Source organism: Culex pipiens, chromosome 2 (assembly GCF_016801865.2).
Source record: "Culex pipiens pallens isolate TS chromosome 2, TS_CPP_V2, whole genome shotgun sequence".
In the NCBI taxonomy this organism is placed as follows: Eukaryota; Metazoa; Arthropoda; class Insecta; order Diptera; family Culicidae; genus Culex; species Culex pipiens.
In genome coordinates, this window is record NC_068938.1 from 112,391,133 (window position 1) to 112,413,282 (window position 22,150).

Here is a 22,150-nt window from a genome sequence, read left to right on the forward strand (position 1 = left end):
TGGCGATGGTCTCCCTACCCCGATTGTTCTGTATACTGATGGATTGACTATTGATGAGCCCATTGAATGCCACTCTCTTATTCTTCAAGTATGTGCGCTCTGCCATCGGATCTGGGTGTCACATAATAAGTGATTTGTACACACGTACACCACACCACCATTGGGATTCTTTGCCCACGATACAAGAAATGTGTGCCCTTTTCTGTCAGCAAAATGTCACAAGTTACTTGATATGACCTAATCTGTCCACGCGAGGGGTTCGGTCGATCTACATCAAAATGATGGAAAACGTGTCGGATAGTGTTTGGGGGTTTGGAATAAATTTTCATAAATCTAGGCCAAGAATGTGGAAAAGTTGTTAGTTAAGCCCTTGAAGATTGTTACGACCGACCCTTCTTTTGAGACGCAGTATGGAAATAATAAATAATGATGCCTTCATTATAGGTGTCACAATTCGCTACAAAAAGCGAGGCGGGTGGTTTAGGTCATCTGGATCATTTCAATTTCTTTTTGGTTGAGCAAAGTGCTGCTTTCAGCGACAATCAAACCAATTTCACATTAATAAAACTTGACAATAGCTCGCCGGAACTGTAAGGCAGATGGTCAAATTACTGACTTATTCACGAGTTTTTCGAAAAGTGTCCTTCCCATAGTATCGCTACCTGGTAGGCACGCCGGCGGATAGCTAAGTTATGTTCACTTGATTCCCGGATATCATAAAAATCCAAAATTGAAATCTAATCCAGCAAAACCAAAACAGCTCATCCCACCCTACCCAAGAATCCTTCAATTCCGACGAACTTGAACAGTCCAGTTTAGGGCGCCGTAAATCATTCATTCAAGATTTCGCGCTAAATCATCTGCTCCATTTGCTGGCTAGCTCACTGAATTTACTTTCATTCTTCGCCCACCATTGAGCGCACTAGAGTGGTGGTTAGCAAAAGATGACGTACACCTCTCTCAATTGCTTTAAATTCTGTAAAGTGTTTATCTTTTGTACGCTCGCTCACTCTCTCTCTCTCTATCTCGATTAGATGTAATAGAGCGACGGCGTCACAATTTCTGCCATCTCGGTACGGCTTCTGAACCACCGCCGCCGCCGCGCAATTGGATTTATTTCAATGCATTGTTAGCGTATAAGTGTAACTGCTCTCTGGTAGAGAAAATTGATGATTAATCGCAACGTCTAAGCGTGTGACGAAGTTTCAGCATTGAATCACGTGCCTGTCAACTTTCAAACCGCGTTTGGTACACCCAAGTGTGGGAGGTGGAATTTTGGGAATGGAAACAACGGCGTCTATGCGAAGTGTGAAATATGATCCATCCAAAGAACCCTCTCTGCGGTTAATGCAATGTGGTAGGTCTGGCCACTTTAATGATTGTAATAAAGCTTGAGGATACTCACAATCATAATATTGACAAGAACGCACTAGAAGGATAGTTAAAAAAAATCAACTTTCTTCACGACATAAACCGGAGCTTTTTAAAGACAGAACTACCGTCAATCAGTGCTACAATATGGTAGTCCCATTTGATGTCAGAAATCTGTCGTTTGGGTGTTGCCGTCCGTCGATAACTTTTGCTACTTCTTCTCAAGAAATGAAAATTTACATTCCGTTTTTTGTGTGTTTATACATAATATCCAAACAATCTCGTCCATTTTTTACGACCAAACTTTTACGACGAGCTACAACGATTATGACCTTGCAAGTTTTAGGGTTGGCTGGTGCTCCCGAAAAAGATTGTTGCGTTCTTTTGCTACTTTTCGGTCCCTATTTTTTTCGTCGGCTAGAGAAAAAGAAGGTGAAAGCACGGGAAGGATTCTAGAAGGACTCCTCGTTAGTATACCGCCCTAATGGCATGAAACTGTGTCAACTGGGTAATAAAACGTGCAGAAATTGAGCAACTTTCCCGGTTTTCACACGCGTGTATTTGCGCCTCTCTGTCTCTCTGTGGGATGTTCATTGTTTGTTTGCGGAACCAGACGACGAAGACCACGGCAGCTGGGTTTCACTGGAGTGTAAAGAGTACCGGGAATTTGCATGTTCTCCCGAAGTACACACACACTAGAATGGTTCTTTTGCTGAGTTTTACTAAAGAGATTGCAAGAATCTTGGAATCTGTACATTTCACTACAGTTTGCTTCACTTTAAGAGCAGGTGCTACAAATGAAACATTTTATCTGCAGCCTTATTGCTACCATTAGTTCCACTGTAATAAGTTTGAAGCAAACAATTCATGCTTCAAATGCTAATTTTCCGCATTAGAAAGCTAGGCAAATTGCAGGTTATCTCACACTAATTGAAATTCTGCCCTTTACTTTGCGCGAGTCTTCCGACTGGGTCTGGAAAGTCGGAAAGTCACCGCGGCCTTGCCTGGTAGCAGGTGCCGGCCAGACGTGGGAGCATTTTCTGCTGGATTTGGAAGTGAACGAAAATAAACCATTTGACAGCCGTTAAGATGAGCTCACACGAGCGAGAGGGTAAATATTGTTTCACCGGGTTTTTTTTTCGTGTTGGCTGAGCTTTTTTGTGTGTGATAATTGGCGAAAATAAGCAAGTCAATCGATGGATGGGAAGTGTCTCGATGGTTGTCAAGCGAGGTGACGTGATTTGGGTTGATGTCATTTCTTTCTGAGATTTGCAACATGTCATTCATAACTCCTGAAATGAAGATCAGTGGAACAGATGTATTCAATCGTCGCATACAAAGATTTTTTTAAAAGCTGTCTCTAAACAAGACTTTAGTGAAAATACAGAGAAATCAGATTGGATTTGGCTTTTTTTAAACAACATAGACAACATACATTAGAAAATAAAATAATTAGAGTAATTTCAAGAGTGATTTTAGAACACAGATGATCTAAAATCCACATTTTGTTCTACAAAATGGATATCATATTTGATGGTTGGAGAGATTGAACCTTTCCCGTTTTAATAAAGTCATATCTCATATGTAAAACAATAGTATTCCACACTGCATTTTTAACATTTGTACTGATTTAAAACAAACTAGGGGAAATCTACCCATTTTAATCAGTTTAACCCGTTCGACCAATTCTCATCACTTTTGCAGTTTTCCTCTATTATATCAACATTTTTAGATACATTAACAATGGAGAATTGCTTGCTCACTTTTATTAGAGCCATTGCTTTGGAACAATCAAAAACACTTTATGAAAGCTGTAATTAATGATCAAAGTGCTGATAGGCCGATAATAGAAATAGGCTGAAAAAGGGTATATTTCCCCTAATTTTCTGAATACTCTAACGTAGTGAAAATCTGTACAAAATTTTGAGTCGTTTGATACCCATATTATATTTTTACAAATTTCAGAAAAAAATGATATTTTGTTAAAATTTTAATATTTTAAAATAAGATAATCCTATATGGTCAAAATACATGCACAGTTTGACGTAGTGCGTCCATCCCGGGAATTCACAGGACAAAAATCCCGGGATTTTTCCAAAACCGGGAATTCCCGAATCCCGGGATTTTTCATATTTTGTCCCGGGAATTCCCGAAATTGAAAACATATCAAATTTTGGTCTACAAATTCCGATTTCGTTGTGGAAATTAGTAATCAATAAGCATTTTAAAGCATTAAAATTTGTATTCGGCATACAACAGCATTGATTTGGAAGGGAAAATTGTTCAATTTTTTGTTTACAGATCCGCAAAATGCTTTGCGCCTTAGATATTTTCTACTTAATTGCTTATTATTATATTCACGTATATTTATGACCTTAAACATGAAAAAAAAGCAAAATAGTTTAAAAATTATTTAGCTTTTCATCATAAACAGGCATCTGGAGCAAATCAGGACAAAAGTAACAAATTAAGACAGCTGTTTAAGCTAATTTGTGTTTGAATAATTTTCTGATTGTTTTGATTGATTTCGATTACAACAGAAATAGATCAAAACAATTAGTACACCGATTTCTAAATTTATTGCTCTAAAATCTCCTGTACATATTCAGACTGCATTCCCGATTATCCCCAGTTGGTAGTTGGTTGGTAGTGATTTAAAAACAATTTTTAAAATATGTTTTTAAATATACTTTCAATTAAATTGCATAAGCTTTTGTATTATGTAAATGTTATATTATATAAATAAAAAAAATAAAAGAAATATATTCAAAATTCTGGTTCAATTAAATTCCAAAGCACATCAAAGAACACAGTTTTTTTAATGTGTTTTAAACTATCTAAAAACTGCTGTCCTTGTTCAGATTGAAGTGTTGCTTATCACCATTAACAGTTTTGAGCTAATTCTATGATTTAAGCTAGAAAAACGTAACAAATATAATGAAAACATAGATTTTATGACTGCTGCAATAATTTTCCGGGATCCCGGGAATTCCCGGGATTCAAAAAATATTTTTCCCGTTTCCCGGGAAATTCAAAACCCGGGAAAATTGGGCGCCCTAGTTTCACGGCATTTTATATCCATATTGAAAATTATAAAATTTCAGTATTTTCAAAAAATAAGATTTTATGTAAAAAATAAAGCTCTCATATAGTGCAATTATGTACAAGATTTTGGGTTGCATGACATTGAAAATTTGTGTATTTTTAACGTATCTTAACGTATCGAATCCCGGGATGGATGGAAGCTTAGGTGTAAAAAGAGGTTTGCAATTGCCTCAATTGCGAAACGGACACTTAGTTTCGAGTAGGAATCTCGCAATCGAGAACGCCAAGGCATTGCTGTAGAGCGAATAGTTTGATTTGATTTTTTTATTTCAAATTCCCTGTTATTCTTTTCGTTGCGAATTATGAAATTTTTAGCATTTCGAAAAAAAAAATTGTGAAAATTTGAGTATTTTACACATAAAACTCTTATGTAATGCAAATTCGCGGCGTTGGAAATTTGACTTTTTACAAAAAAAAAATAATCTCTATCATTCACTCTATCTTATGTTTTACTTTTAATCGAAACAAAATAAGTTTATATATTTTGATAGAATTTTAAAATTCATCTCAAAATTGTAAAAATATTTATCGCGCTCATCCCACCTACGCAAAATTTGCATGTGACTCTTCCTTATGTAAACCACTCGCAATCTTCGCCATCGATGAATAATCTCACCCCAGTGCAGTCTGGTCTCTCGTATTTTGTGCACTCTCTAACAACGCACGCCGAGATAAGAAAGCAACGTCGTCGACAGTGGGAAAAGACAAAAAAAAAACACAAACCATATCGTCCGGCGGGGACTCTTGCCAACACAGGAAACCCGGGCTGACTGTTCTCTTATCAGTGCGGTGCATGCACGACAATCTGCGACGACGACGACGACGAGTATATATGTTATATCTTGAACAACGACGATGGCACCACATGCGACAAACGGCATATCGTAAAACAGCAAAAACGTGTGGTGTGTTTGCCATTTGGGGTGACACCCTGGTCGTTCGAGCGAACACATGTTTTACACACCCTGCGGCCCAATCTACAGGAATCATCACCAAAAAGGACAAGATTCTAGAGCCTGGACTGAACTAGTCATAGGAGAAGAAGAAGAAGAAGACGTGCGATAACATCTTTCTCTCTTCATCTGTGGCTTTAGTTTTACATTTGGACAAACGCGCCTCGAAATTGTTTCGAAAATCGATCTGATCGGAATATTTCGATCTACGAGCGACGACGATTGTTGTTTCTTTGGCTCTTGTTGGTTTCAATTCGAGTCAAACAGGAAATGTAGCTTTTTCCGTTCTTCTGCAGTTCAAAATTGGATTTCTATACATCAATACATTTCGTTATTGCAGTTGAACATGCAAACGCTTGCTCTGGCTGTCGTGAGATGTAAACACGAAAGATTGACTGAGCCACCACAACAGGATCAAATGGATTCGTTGTTCCGACGTGGTGTTTGCTTTAAATTTCTGTTTTTTTTTTTTTTTTTCTTATGGTTGAGTTTTTGCGCCAATCGAAACTGGTTTGAATAAATTTTAAGACAAAGATTTGACTTATTGAAGATAAAAGAAGGAATTTTGGAAGAAGCTGATAGCACAAAAAGAAGATTTTTCTCAGTATTTAAAAATTTTGGTTCTCTTATACAAATCCGAGCTATAACGTTCTATTTAAATTATTCAAAAAAATCATAAAAACAATGACAATAAATAAACTATGAAGTAACTGGATCTCAAACATGTATTTTTAATAGATTAACGCCGTAGGTAGTTTAAAAGCTCAAGCGTTTTTAAAATAAACAATTAAAAATATCATAAATTTCTTAACCCTTGTGTGTGTGTGTGTGTGTGTGGTCCAATCCAATACCCGCTAACCGGTAGCGATATTATGGGAAAGTATAGTTTATATCAGACTTTGTATATGCCGAATGCTGATACAAATTATTTCAGTCCCGGGTATTAGGTGGTGATAGCCCTCGCGCTGCTTCCAACGACCCATTTCAGAATGACAGAGCTTCTTGCGGTCCAATTCCGAGGTCGCTGGGCATTGTTCGGCCCCGCCTAAACATAGAAGCAAGCATCTGAAGGAAACTCGATCTATATCTAGACTTCCAACCCCGTCAGGCAAATCAGGGATCAGCGCGTATTTAATATGAGAAGATAACATGTTTCAACACTACGGAACAAATTCACTACTAGAGTGTAAACCTTCTGATGATCGACTGCTCAGCGTCCCAGACCACCAATCCAGAGGTGTGAGTTCGAATCCCACCTGATTCATTTTCGTTTTTGTTCATATTGAAAGTTCAAATTCCTGATTCCAAATTTCAGAGGTACCGGCCGGGATTTGACCCCTGAACCTCCTGCTTGTAAGGCAGAAGCCGTAACCATTAAGCCACGGAGCCGGTTAAATTTCATAAATTATCATAAATTTCTTAACCCTTACAGTCAAAACGTCGATGCGAGATACCAAAAAAAACCCTTAAAAATGCTGTATCTTTGGCCTCGTTTTGACCAAATAAGTTCGTTCACCCCTCAAAAGAACCGGAAAAATCTCTTTTTCAGAATCTACAAAGAAATCCGGAATCGGTCACTTGGCCACGGAGATATTCAGGAACCTAGTGGGGTAGGTTTTTGTCCGGGTATGCAACCCAGTCTACAAATCATGATTATTATCATAAATTCTTCAGAAAAAACCATCCAAATTTGCTCCAAGACCTGATTTTGGCTCAGAAATTCAAATTTGACATCCTCAGTATGATCTGGTGCCATTTGGCCAGCCTGCCATCAACCCGGAATATCCGTAAAATGGTTCCGATGGACCATTTTTTTTTTTGGACCATTTTCGGTAATTTCACAAGTGTACTTTCCGATATGTAAAACAACACTGATTTTTGCTCAGGAACTCAAATTTGACATCCTCATTACGATCTGGTGCCATTTGGCAACCCTGCCACCAACCCGAAATATCCGTAACATATGATACATATGATTGAATTAACATAAAAACAAAAGATTACAGTTAGTGTTAAAAAGATTCCTGACGATTTGCAATCAAAAAAAAATAAGTATAAAATAAAGAAGAAAAAAAACAAATAAAAGGCAAAATAACCCATAAAATTAAAAAGAAATAGTTCGGCAGTTTTGGAATAAGAATTTCTTTAACTATGTACAATACAGTCCAGACTCGATTATCCGAAGCCTCGATTATCTGAAGATTTGTATGGGACATTTTTTTTTCTTACTTTTTGGCCAATTTGGCCACCATCTTGGATTTAAAAAATCTAAATCACTTTATAGTAGTTTAGGGGTCATTTAATTTATTATTTATTTAATCTTCTTCTAGTTGGTGGGGACTACAGTCCAGACTAGATTATCCGAAGGTCTCGGAAAAAATTCACTCCGGATAGTCGACTCTTGAGATATAACAATCACGATTTTTTATTGTCGAGTTCAAAAATCACTTAAATTTAATTCTGTCGATTGGAGCGTATTCAGAGAGCCCAAATCTACCATACATTTATGTAATTGAAGCATTTACCAACTTCAAAAATGTCGATTTGTGTTATCAACTGTATCAAGATTTTATAATTCGATTTCAAATTTTCCTGAAGCAATTTTATTTTGGAGGTTATTTGAGCAACAATAAACAATTTCTCCCAAACGAAAGACAAATGGCCGAGCAATGTTTTCACTTCATCAGTTGTACGAGGTTTTTTTTTTTCATTTCTCTTCCCGAGACCTGCATAATAAACAACCAAATTGTGTGCGTGAAGATTATTATTTTAAGAGGCAATTCCAAACTTTTCCAACCGGCTGCGAGTGAACAAAGAAGATTAATTGATCATACATATCTGTAAATAGATGCAGCTACTGGTTGGTTTAACCTCCTCTTCCTCTGCCTCTATCTCTGGAAGGTTTGTTGACGTTTCAATCGTCCTGGTCCGGTGGAGCTTAAAATAAACCAAAACCATCAGACACGCAGCAATATGCATATTCAAGAAGCTGCTGCTCGATAACGTCTCTTGCATACTAATATGAATGTTTCGTGTAATGAAGGAAGTTTGTTTACCCTTTTGAACATCATTGTATAAGAGATATATTCACTCTAAATTCCTCCACTTTGATTCACTTTTGCGAGAGATTGTACCATCAAAATCGTTTTATGCAAATAACAAACTCCCAGAAATTGCTGCTGCTTCGAAAAAAATGTGTATAAAAACAAAGTATCACACCCAAACGTTGAAACAACCTTCCCCGACGCGCCCGCTAACAAGTGGAAAATAAAGCAATTTTCGCATTAGATATCGCACGAGTTAGTTTTTACGAGTTAAATGGACGGAGCTTGTTTGTTTGGACGTCTTCATCATCATCATCCTCAGATCAGATGGCCTGTCTCAGCTCACGACTGCGATGTCACAGAAAAGCGAATTTCGAGACACCAGCAGGCAAAAAAGAGAATGTTTTCGTTCTCCAGAGCACTCTGGCTGGCCAGGCAGATGAGGGAAGCAGGGATGGGACGTGCGGTGATGACGTGATGTGATGATTTTTGTATAAACAACGACCGACTGTTAAATTGAGAAATGCGGTATGCCGATTTCGGAACAGCAAAAATAATATGGGAGAGTTGTCCACATTTCGACTTTATCAACCAAAATCTTAAAAATTTCATAAAGACAAGGACACCGAATTTACATAACACGATATTTTGAGATAGGATAGCATAAACCTTCAAATAATTGGATGAAGAGAGCACCCAAAGTTGGATCTAGGATTTTGAAGAATATTGTTATTAATTTTAACGAAATTGCGTTAATTTCTACCGAAATTAAGCAAATTCTGATATTTTATTTTGAAAAAATATTCTGCCAACTCTTTTCTACATTCTGATTTAATCTAAAAAAGCCTATAAATGCCAAAGTTTAATCGGGCAAGAGGAAGTATGGCTACTTAGTAGTTTTACAGCGAAATTTTCCAATTTAAGCATTTGAGGAATTCTCTCAGATTTCGGTCATTCGATTTTTTTGTATTTTTTAATCCGACTGAAACTTTTTTGGTGCCTTCGGTATGCCCAAAGAAGCCATTTTGGATCATAAGTTTGTCCATATAATTTTCCATACAAATTTGGCAGCTGGCCATACAAAAATGATGTATGAAAATTCAAAAATCTGTATCTTTTGAAGGAATTTTTTGATCGATTTGGTGTCTTCGCAAAGTTGTAGGTATGGATATGGACTACACTTAAAAAAAATGATGAACGGTAAAAAAAATGTGATTTTTTATCTAACGTTTTGTCACTAAAACTTGATTTGCAAAAAAACACTATTTTTTTATATGTTTTAGAGCAGCGATTCTCAACCTTCTTCTAGGCTGGTACCCCCTACCATGTAAATCAAGTAGGCCCGGTACCCCCGTTGAGAATCGCTGTTTTAGAGGACATCAAATGCCAACTTTTCAGAAATTTCCAGGTTGTGCACAAAATCTTTGAACGAGTTATGAATTTTTGAATCAATACTGATTTTTTTCAAAAAATCGAAAAATTGGTCGTGGTTTTTCAACTTCATTTTTCGATTTAAAATTGAATTTGCAATCAAAAAGTACTTTAGTAAAATTTTGATAAAGTGCACCATTTTCAAGTTAAATCCATTTTTAGGTAACTTTTTTGGAAATAGTCGCAGTTATTCATTTTTTAAAATTAGTGCACATGTTTGCCCAATCTTGAAAAAAATATTTTTGAAAAGCTCTCTCTATATTTTGCATTTTTGAACTTTGTTGATACGACTCTTAGTTGCTGAGATATTGCCATGCAAAGGTTTAATAACAGGAAAATTGATGTTTTCTAAGTCCCACCCAAACAACACACCATTTTCCAATGTCGATATCTCAGCAACTAATGGTCCGATTTTCAATGTTAAAATATGAAACATTTGTGAAATTTTCCGATCTTTTCGAAAAAAATATTTTCAAAATTTTCAAACAAAGACTAACATTTCAAAAGGGCCAAACATTCAATAACATTATGTACAAAATGCACACCGTATACACAATTCTGACAAATTTGATTATGTGCATTAAAAAAAATACATTTGCAATTCTCAGAAAAAAATGTATGCTACAATTTGTTGGAAATCCAATGAATTTTAATATTAATTAAAAAAAGGCATAATAAGTTTAATAATTATTTCATTATGGCACGGTTTTTCAAAAGACCTGCGTTTCAAAAAGAATCGCGGCTCATTTTTTTGTGAGCCATGGTTCGTTCGCTCTTTTTAGCGAATCGGCTCTTTGAGCGGCTCACTCTTTTTTTGCCCACCTCTAGGATAGACCAAATTGGCCGAAATTTGAGGTGAAAACTCACAAAATATAACACGAAACCCGATTTTGAAATTTTGCTTTTTTAAAAAACAATACTAAGATAAAATACTAAAGATTTTGACAAAGAACTTTTTTTATGAAAAACAAGAAAAAAATAAACGAAATAAGGCCGTTGCTGATATTTTTCAAAATTTATGAAAAATTAGTCCAAAAAATCAATGCTAAAAAAAAACGAAACTTAATCCACCTTTAGGTGGTTGGTGCCTTCCTTTCATTAATAGAGTGACAATCCCTTAAAGTATCCACATGGTTTATGGATCTCCCCTAACGAGATCGCAGCACCTAAGAGATCCTAATAAAAATAAGTGACGAGTAAAAAAAAACAGACTTTTTGTCAAGATTACACAGACACCGCCTTTCAGGAAAATGGCATCCCTCTACAAGGCTTTTTTTCGAGGCGATCAGACGGGACCATTTGAGGTTATGTAAATTCAGACCATTTTTTAAACTACTTGTAATTTTAGATAGGTAAGTCAGATCTTGAAAATTCTTAATCCACAAGAAAGGTCTTCTCATATGCGTTCTAAAAATATGTTACATGTGAGGGTTTCATGAAAAAACCACCCTTTTTACCATGATTTTAATTTAATATGGATTAGTTTTTTTAACATAACTTTTTAAATACCGTAAACCGGGGTGACTTTGATAGGATTTCAATTTGTTTTTAGAATATTTTCCAACAGGTAAGGTTTTTCTCAAGATTATTATTTTTAAAACATGTACTGGGGTAGGCCACACAAAGTCCATGCACTATTTTGGGAAAAAAGTTTTTTCAATAGTGTTTAGAAAAATAGTTACGTTAAAAATTCTTGGTTTTAATTCCGGGGTGACTTTGATAGTCATAGTTTTTCTTGTTAAAATCATATTTAAGATGTTCAAACTTTATTTGTACGTTAAATGTACCATCACTAAAGTAGCTGATATAGTTTGTAAGAAAAAAAATCAATGTTTATATTAAGTTAACTAAGTTTATAAGCTTTTTAACAAAATACATATAAATTTTAGGTAAAATTGTTAAAAAGTCGGAATTTTGTCTGAAATTTGTTAAAAATAGTTTTGTTTATAAAATTATCGATTTATATTGCATTTTATACTGAATTCGAAGCACGAATCACAAGTTTTCACATTTTACATGAAATTTGTTCAACTGAATTTGCCTATAAATTTGGAGATTTTTTTAAATTGTGATTCAAAAACACATATTATTTATTATTTACAAACTTATTAAACCTTCTCCTAGTGGAAAATTGTCCAAAGAATCCGAAAATGCATTCCGTTTTCCGATTAAAAATCATGTTCATTGAGAAAATCATGACACTTTGAGAAGTTTAAAATAATGACTTTCATCCACATTTTCTTAACTATAGTTAACTAACTTTATAAACTTTTTAAAAATTTATGAAAAGTTCTTCATGAGGTACTTTGAACACTTCTCTACCACGGTCAGTATGTTTCTGAACCATTCCTTACGTATTTTAATTGTACTCTTCATTTTGGGGAATAATCGCAAACCTATCAAAGTCACCCCGGCTATCAAAGTCACCCCGTTTTACGGTACATGATAAAACTGCATGAATTTAAATAGCAACGTAGGGGACGTTAAGACGGATCGATTAAAACCATTCCGGCCAAAATCGGTTGTGCCTGTGACAAGATATTCCAGTGACATTGATTTAGTACACATGTCTACATACAGCCAAACACACAGACATTTGCTCAGCTGGTGATTCTGAGTCGATATGTACAAATGAAGGTAGGTCTATGAGGTCTAACTAAAAAGTTCGTTTTTCGAGTGATTTTATAGCCTTTCCTCAGTAAAGTGAGGAAGGCAAAAATGCATTTTGTTAATATTTTATATCCGCCATATTGGCCTTCATCTTGGATTTATAATTTCTAAATCACTTTTGAGTAGTTTAGGGGTTATTCTTAAGCACAACAATCAATACATAGACAACGAAAAACATTTTTTTTTGTGATTCGATTATCCGAAGTTTCGATTATTCGAAGTGAAATTTTGCCAAGTCCTAAACTACTTTTATACTCTAAACTGTTTACCCTAAACTACTGAGAATTGTTATAAACTTGATAACTTGAGGTGTAATCAACTTAAAAATCATTAATTTTCAAAATAACTTGTTGTTGATTACATGCCTATCTATTAGAGAACCGGGTTCGTCTTTTATAAAGATGGATTGAACTGTCCGGACATTTTCAAAAAAGTGTCCGCGTAATCTTAAAATATCCGTACAATAGACGATACTTTCTGACCGTTCTGAATGAAAATAGATTTGAATTATGGATGATTTCCTTTTGTTTGACCTGATTTGAAATTTATCCGGATAACAAAATCCGCATCCCTACTGTCCATACAATTTGTTTTGCTAAAAAAACAGTTATCCAACGCCCCAAATCCCACCGTACACCGCTCTCCCCTTCCACCACCAAAATCCACGAGTGTCAGCCTGTGCGCGCAAAATATGTGAGTTAAGCGAAATTGATAATCTTTATCGGCCTTTTGCGCCATGTGAGTGCACATGACTCACCACACCACCTCGTTCGCAGCTTGTTCTCGCAAATTCAGTGTAGACCGTGTGTGCTCTGTGCTGTGGCGGCGGCTGAGTAATTTTAGCACGGGGCCTGGGAGCCACAAATATTTTCGCACTTTCTACGCGGCTGTTGTTTAGAGCACTCTCTCTCTCTCTCTCGACGGAGCGGTTCAAGGGAACCGCTTAACTCAATTGGACCCGACGACATCACTGACTTTGACTGCACCACTGGCAATTGAAACAAATCTTCTTCAAGGGTTCTTCCGTTGTTGCTGTGGTGTTGTGCACCGACCAAAACAGATCAATATTTTATGAGGATTTTGTATTTTGTTTTATTTTATGACACACACACAATTCGTCCCCAAACACACAAAGAATCGAATGCGGAATTGAACTGTGACAAAGTCGTCGACGATGACGACGACAAATTGATGATTCTGCTCTGCTGCTGTGCTGCACACAATACATCCGTTGATTAAAACTGCGCACTGGCACTAGTATGTACAACTACTATTCTCGAGGTAGCACTTCATCTTCATCATCATCACCTCCTAGAAGCTAGAAGCTGGCTCCTTCGCTCCGATAAGCATCTCCATCAGCCGATGAATCCGTGTGAAATGTGTATTTCCATTTCCTCAATTCATCATGCCTCACAAAAACAACAACAAAAAAGCAGGCTCTTCTCTCTTCTTCCTTGACTTTTTTTTCAATCACAAACAAGTAGTGGGCACGTGGGCGTATGACGACGAATTCCAAGTTTGGATAATCCACCCAAAAAAAAAACACTCCAAGAAATCCACTCCAAAGGCACAAACCGGCTAAGGAAGCACACCAGTTCTTTGACGCAAGACACCGTCGTCGGGCAGGTGATCCTCGAACAACTACACGAAAAACAGCGAAAAAAAACCCCACGAGAAGTGCTCGAATCACGTTCTACTGCGACGCGCGCGCGAACAGCTTGTGCGACCTTCTAACTCGCGAATTATGAAAAAACTGAGCTTGTACTACCCTCTGGCTGGCTGACTGGGTTTGGTGACGACAATAACACCAGGAAAGCCGCTCCCCGACCAATACACACTGTGTTTCCTCTCTCTCTCCGAACACGACGTTCCGGCATGTGTAGAAGAGTATAGAGGAGGAAGAACACCACCAGCACCAGCCAATATCTGAGAGCAGGCAAAAGAAACCGTATATTTAAAAAAGCACGAGAGGGAGAGAAGAAACCAAAACACATTGAACTTGGCGTGATCAAATACGGACTAAGAAACTCGGAAAATACCACCCTAATGCAGCGTGAACACGCGATGGTGACGAAGTGTATCAGGGAGGACAAGAGAAGTGAGAGAACCGAGCGCTCTTGCACCACCACCGTTTCTTGTAGATATCACTAATATCGCAGACACACCAGCTGAGGTGGGATTAGGGTGGGGTTTAGACAGAAATTGAGAGGCCCATGCACGGAGAAAAAAGAGTTCCCAAAATCGTGAACAAGCGTTCATGAAAATGGGAACCTCGAACAAAGTGTTCAAATCCCATGGTACGATTTTGAAAAACGTACCATGAAATTTGAACACTTTGTTCGAGGTTCCCATTTTCATGAACGCTTGTTCACGATTTTGGGAACTCTTTTTTCTCCGTGTGGATAGCAATTTTTGACTCTTTCAAAAAGATTAGATAATTTCCTATAAATTCGACTAATAAACATTAAAGATGATTTAGCTTATTTGGCATTATTTGAAAATATTTTGAACTTTTATGAAATTGCAATGTTCCACACCGCATTTTTTTTTCTCACAAAAATAAAATTTTCCTCAATACTTAGAAATTTTGGAACATTTTCACATTTTTACTTTAGAATGATACCATTATCATTTAAATTGTAAAAAAATGCATACACACTAAAAAATTTGGAATATTACATTCAATGGAAGCGCTCATTTGACGTAAAATTTGTGCATGTAAATGAGAATTTGATGTAAAATTATGTTTGTTTTGCCGCAATTAGGCCAAATTTACACTGTCATGCCTTTGCCAAAGATTGCTTTATGCGAAATGTAATAAAGCATATAGTTTAACCTAATATTACATTAAATTTGATGCACATAACTAGAGCGTGTTTTAAGATGTAATATTACATCAGATAAAACAGAATATCACGCACTTTTTTCGTTCCACGTTTGTCAAATGCGTTGTGCAAAAATGTGACAGCCATATTGAAAATCGTGGAAGGAACTGTGACTGGAGATTTTCTCTTCAATTTTTGACAATGTTTTGTCGGAACTAGCATTAAACGACTATCAGGAACATTTACAAGCGGTAAGCAAAGGTAAATATACTATATTTACGTAAAAATCGGATCGATTAAACCTCAACTAACTCGGGTTCTCATTACAGGCGGTGCTTTGTTTACTTTTTTTCAGACAATTTCCAGAAAGCAGGAAACCAGGAACCAAGTTCTGGACGGCGTGGTTCTGCAGTTTTCAAAGCGGACTATCCGGTCAAAAAATCAGTGTCTCGAAAAGTGGAAGATTCAGTGAAAAGTGCGCGGTGTGGTGTAGCTGTTAAGTTTGCAGCAGATTCCTATGAACAGCAGGTTACTTTCAGCAAGGCGGCCAACAATATCTGGTGAATGGACGCAATAAAAAAACAGTGATTTCAAACAAATAAGGAAAACTGCCAGAAAGAATGGTTGTAGTTGTGAATAAACAAAATGTGTATTTAATTATAATGAGGTCAAATAAAAAAACGATTTTGGTCAAGCTAAACATGTGTTTGTTCGTCTTATAAGAAACTGTCATTTCCAATAAGAATATCGTCCCACCAAAATTGCGTTAAATGTAATTTTACACGGCTTCGATTGGCGGGTTGGATCGTGCAATTTAGAATTTGACGTAATTTTACATCTTATTTGGTGCTCCAATTATGTGCATCTAATTTAACGGAAAATTACACGTTTTTTTCGTAGTGTGTAACTATCAAACCAATCGTTCAATTCTTCGCCTCCTTATTGAATAGAAATGTTCGCTTGATGACCATATTTTGGTTAAAGTCATCAAAATCCAATGAACAACAACAACTCTTTTAGAAACACCCAGAAATTTTCCCAATAAAAAAAGGATGGAACAAAGCAAAATGTTTTGTGTGGGTTGAGATTACTTTTAAAGCTGATCAAAACCTTGTGAAAATCATACTCGACAAATATCCATGTAAATACACTCTCAGCGATATTAGTCGTCAAAGATAACTTTACATTTTTATTTATTTACAAAGTATTTTTTTTTACAAAGTATTGAAAGAAGACAGATTCAGCTAAAAAAAAACGAAGTTGACTTTATAGCTGTCGGCCACCATTGCTAGTACCAACCACTAGTGTCTTTCTTTTAACTACAAGGACTTCGCCGCCCTGGGCTCCTAAGTGTTTGAGTACGGCACGGAGCGACGGCGCCGGATACCCATATTTACACAAAGAATTTTTAGAGCGCCCGCCGCGGGACCTCTGGATTGTGCGCGGTCCGATTGATCCACACGGGCGGGACAGATTCAGCTAATTGCAGTCTATTTTAAGAACATTATGAATGCGCGCTAGTTATAAGCGATATATCATCATATAATTTTTTGTAAGTTGTGAAACTTTCACAGTTTTATCCAGGGCTGTGGAGTCGGAGTCGGAGCCGGAGTCGGTGGAGTCAGGTCTTTTTGGGGACCTGGAGTCGGAGTCGGAGTCGGCTAAATTGTATGAGCTGGAGTCGGAGTCGGAGCCGGAGTCGAAAATTTCTGATAGAGCCGGAGTCGGAGCTGGTGTCGGAGTTGTCAAAAAAATTTAGTATAATTTACGAACTTATTTATTGTTCAATGTTTGATATAATTCAGGTTGATTTTATTGAATTGCGTACACTGCGTTGACATTTTTTTGTTTAATTTATTTTTTGGTTCAAGATATTTATCAGATACCATGATGTTTTCGAAGCATTTTTATTATGATTGGAAAGCTCACTATCAGTATTTAACAAAAAATTATTATGTTTTTTAAAACATTATCAACTATTATATCAATCTTCTACCTGGAACGTAACATGCTCATTTTGTATGTAAATAAAACAAATCAAAGTGTCGTGCTGAAAACATTTCAAGCTAACAAAAATATCGAAAATAAGTTGCAACTAATTTTGAAATACAGTTAAACCGGCGCTCTTATGCCTCGCATATGCAACTTTGCATATACGAGTCATTGAATTTATTAGATATATCGATTACCCCAATGTTTACAATTTCTCTACAAAACTCTTAAAGTTGATCCTTAAATAATATCGTTGAACAAGTCTATTTTTTCGGGGTGATACAATTGATATAATTTAATTTATTTTTCAAATACTACAATTTTCTCTTGATTTGTAAGTTTATAGTGTGCACTGGGCTGGATCACACAATGTCCATGTACGTCTTCACAAATAAATTCAAAAAAAAAAAATTAAAAAAATAGTTACTTTGAAAATTGTTTATTTCAAAACTCTTTGATCTTTGATAGTTACTGCACACCTATTTCTCATTACTGAATTCAGTAACATTTACTGAAAACAGCACTACTGCAATTTTCAGCAAATGAAAAATTGCTGAAAAAAAACACAATTGAAAATTAGTGTAGCTAGCTTATTAACATAAAAAAATGAATGAAAATTTAAGGTAGTTAAATAAAATGTTCCAATTTTTCAAACAACAAAATTCCAATTTACTCAGAAAATTGTTGTGCTGAAAATGCGTTTTTTAATATTTAAAATACAGATTTGGTGTCGGAGTCGGAGTCGGAGCCGGAGTCAACAAATTTTGGAAAGCTGGAGTCGGAGTCGGAGTCGGAGTCGGCTAGAGTTGGTAGGCCGGAGTCAGAGTCGCAGCCAGAGTCAACGATTTGTGGAAATCCGGAGCCAGAGTTGGTCGCTTGAAATATGACCCGACTCCACAGCCCTAGTTTTATCTTTAGTAAGTCACAAATTCCAAAGTTAACAAATTATTTCCTCAAAAATGTAAGAATTTTAGTCCAGCGAGAGTTGATCAAATTAGCAATGTAAAAAACACACGATTTCCTTTAAAAAAAATAATTTCTTTGAATCGACTAAAATTTTTAAAATAAAAGGTAAGAACCACCCCACCATAAAAAATGCTCTTTGCGACGCATACAACCGACCTTCTTCTACTCTTCACCGAGAGAAAGAAGACAACAACACCACCGATGAATGACAGACTTGTGTCCTACAATGACAACGGCGTGATTATCATAATACACTTGTGTGAGCGGACCATCAAGTTGGGAGAGACACCCGCACAAAAAAAAAACGAAACACCCCTCTGCGAGAGTGAGAGCCGGCCTCCACCACATGAAGGGCCGGCAAAAGTCGCCAAGTCGTCATCAATTGGCGCGCGCGGAAGCAACTAAAAAGTGACGTCATGTGTCTATGTTTACCGATAAGCTTTGGAATGCTATTTTTGGCAGCTCTCGTGGGATGCTCTTTGGTGTTTGCTTTTTGAAGATTTATAGAATGTTGGTGGATTTGCTTTTGCTTTTGCTAAGCTTTGCAAATATGTTCTCAAACTTTGAAAAACCACGTGTTGAAGGTCGTTCATCCTGGCGTGGTCTAGACGGTGCAGCATGCTGTTAGGATGTCTTATTGATGTGGTTTATTTATGTATCTTGCAAATCTTTCCACTTTTGTATTACGTCTTCCACATCAGCAATGCACAACAGAACACTTTCTAATATACATTCAACATATAGAAGCATCTTCTACGGATTCTAGGGAAAAACTAATGCGTTATACGAAGAAAGGATAAACTTCACCCATCATCAGAATAAAGAATCTTCAAAAACAACACTCAGTAGTATTAAACATTCTGAAATGATATTTCCCTTAATAAGCAAAACAAATTGAATTTAATTGAATTGAATTTGCTTATTTGAAATTATTAGCATGAACTTTGTGGATTTTAGTATGCTAAAAGTTTTGTCATATGTGTCCAATTTATCAAAATATTAATAAGTTGACAAAATTGTATCAAAATCCTCTATTTATAAAAAAAAGTCCAGTTCAGTTTAAAGCTTTCATGTGGGAAAACACAAACAAACAAACCGAACAAAAACATGCTCCCAGCAGCCCCATTCATCCACTCTCTTGCGACCCCTCCCAGTGGGATTCATCCTCTCTCTCACCCTTTCTCTTCTTCTCGCTCTCTCAAAAAACCCCACTGCTCCACGACGACGGGGGTGTTATGTTTTGATGCCGGGGGTTGCAGAGTTTCTTTGTAGAGAATGAGAAAAGAGTAAAATGTGCGAAGAATTGCGGAAGAAAAGATCAACCGGAGGAGCATTGGCCGAGGACTCACGTTGTTTAACGTGTCGGAGCAGAATACCCACTACAACTGCTGCTGCGGGAGGAAAAATGTCCAACAGGGCACGGAACAAGAACACGAGCGCGCCACGCCAAAAGGAAGTCGTGGAAGTAGAATAGAGCGCCACTTTGCAGAAACGGAGCGTTAAAATTTAAAACATTGCAAAAAAAAAAAAATGATTTTATCTAAAAAAACTTGTTTTAGCAATTATTTTTCGACACCAAACAGTAACGAATAAAAATCATCCTTTGCATAGCACTAATCCTCGGAAGGCACGCCGACGGCAGAATCACCCATTTAATTGACTTTAAGTCAGTCTCAAAGAAAAGGTTACAATTTTTTGTAGAAAACGGCTGTATATAAAAATACAGTGGACTCTCTCGTTGTTGACATTGAAGGGGCCGTCGAGAGCGGGAGTTATCAAATTATAAAACGAACAATCAAAGCAATCTATTTGAAGGGATTGACAAAATTATTGACAGCAGGAGCAATATTTATATCGAGAAGATCGACAGCCAGAGAGTCCACTGTAGTAGTTTATGCAACAGGTTGCAAAAAGCAGTTTTTTTCAGCAGGAAAAATCAGGTTTTGCAACAAGTTGCTTACAACATTTTTTGCGATTCCGAAAAACGATTTTGGAATGTAAATTTATGTCAAACATCCACGTGTTAAGTAAATTACCCATCCAAAACAAAAAAATGTTGAAAAATGTTACTTTTCGACACAAGTGCTAAAAAGTTCAACTTTTCAGCACCCATTTCAGTGCTAAAAAGTAGAACTGTCCAGCCCTGGATTGAAAGGTATTAATGTTCCATTCTGTTATTTTTGGTAGAGAAAAGTAGGCCGTTTCGGTGCTCTAGAATGACAGGAAATGGTATTTTTTGCAATTCCGTCTTGAAACTTCCTACTTTTCCTGTCATTCTCGCGTGACGAAACAGCCTACTTTTATCTACTAAAAATAACAGAATCAAATAGAAACACATTTCAAAACAAATGCTGAAAAGTTCTACTTTTGAGCACTGAAATAGATGCTGAAAAGTTGAACTTTTCAGCACTAGTTTTGAAAAGTAATAAAAAAAAAGTAAATCTTTCCCAGTTCCTGAGGGGAACACCCTTGAAGAGTATCGGGGCCGGCATTTACAAAGCGGATTCAGTGGCAGTTTCATTCTCAACTTAATGTTAACATGTTTTAGGGTTAATGTTAACATTCCATAGGTCGCCTCCCTAAGGTGTCGTGATAAGGTCCAGTTTGTGACGATACACTACCTTCCCTTTACTAAGCAATCGATTCCAGAAGGGAAAAGATCACCAGTTGTGTTGGTCCGAGCTGGGATTTGAACCCCGATCTACCGCTTACGAGGCGGAAGCGTTACCACTGGGCTACGTGGCTCGGTCTAAGTAATACTTTTCAAAAAAAATTGATTTAAACGATTTATTGACAAAATACATGAACATTCGACTTATAATTTCACTCAATGGGTGTTTTCCAGAAATGCAAAAAATGTGGTATGGAACTCGTTGCAAACCTTGATTTTTTCAGCACTTGTCGTATTTATCCAACTCGGTGAACCTCGTTTGTTTTGAAAAGTGTTTCTATTTGATTCTGTAATTTTTGGTAGAGAAAAGAAAGCTGTTTTGACGTTCGAGAATGACAGGAAAAGTAAGTAGACGGAACTTCTCTTGATTTTGGCTTGAATAATGTGTAGAAAACATTGGTTCATTGGAAAACCCGATTTTAGCTATATGTTCATGTAAATGTTCTCTTAAGCTCTCAAGAAGAACTTCTTAAAAACTCTTTGAGTGTAATTAAGAGTTCTTAACCTATATCTCGGTTGGGTTTCAAAATAATCTCTCAGGGTCTTCGGAAGCCTAAAAGACGAGCGTAATTAGCGTATTCTAATCACTGGCACAACATGCAGGGTATCTCCTACGTGAAATGCCAAACAAGTTCTTCTAAAAGAGCAGTTAGAGCGGATGCATGTCTGGATGTAAGTGCAAAAAGCCATTATTTTACAAATTTGGCCATTGCAAAGCCTATCATAATATAATGCAAAAATGCATAGTTTGCTGTCATTTTTTATTTAGAGCTGTGAACGCAAAATTCTTACGTGGATTATTACATGATTTTCTCACACGGTTTCAGGGAGGAAATGCTGTGATTCTGCGCTGCACCGCGTTGATATCTTTCGTCCTAAGTACGCAGACTTTCCTGCGATATTTTACAATGGGCTGCATTGGTTGCTGTGATAATATTGAATGTTTGGCCATTTTGAAATGTTATTCTTGATTATTATATTTTTAAGTTTTGTTTCCGAAAAGATTGATTTTTTTTACGAATGTTTCATATTTTAACATTGAAAATCGGACCATCAGTTGCTGAGATATCGACATTAGAAAATTGTGGGTTTTTTGGGTCAGACTTAGAAAACATCAATTTT

The 22,150-nt window shown here is 36.6% G+C and overlaps 1 protein-coding gene across 5 annotated transcripts in view; it reads right to left on the minus strand.

Moving 5' to 3' along the window:
- The window catches only part of LOC120426346 (cytohesin-1-like), a 72,611-nt gene extending 58,286 nt beyond the window's left edge, over window positions 1–14,325 (minus strand). For 2 of the 5 annotated variants that reach the window (XM_039591107.2, XM_052708620.1), the window contains exon 1: window positions 13,883–14,325. The gene's annotated coding sequence lies outside the window, so the exon portion shown is untranslated. The remainder of the gene's footprint in view (window positions 1–13,882) is intronic. The other 3 variants (XM_039591108.2, XM_052708619.1, XM_039591109.2) reach the window with 3 other exon arrangements.
- Window positions 14,326–22,150: the final 7,825 nt, after the last annotated feature.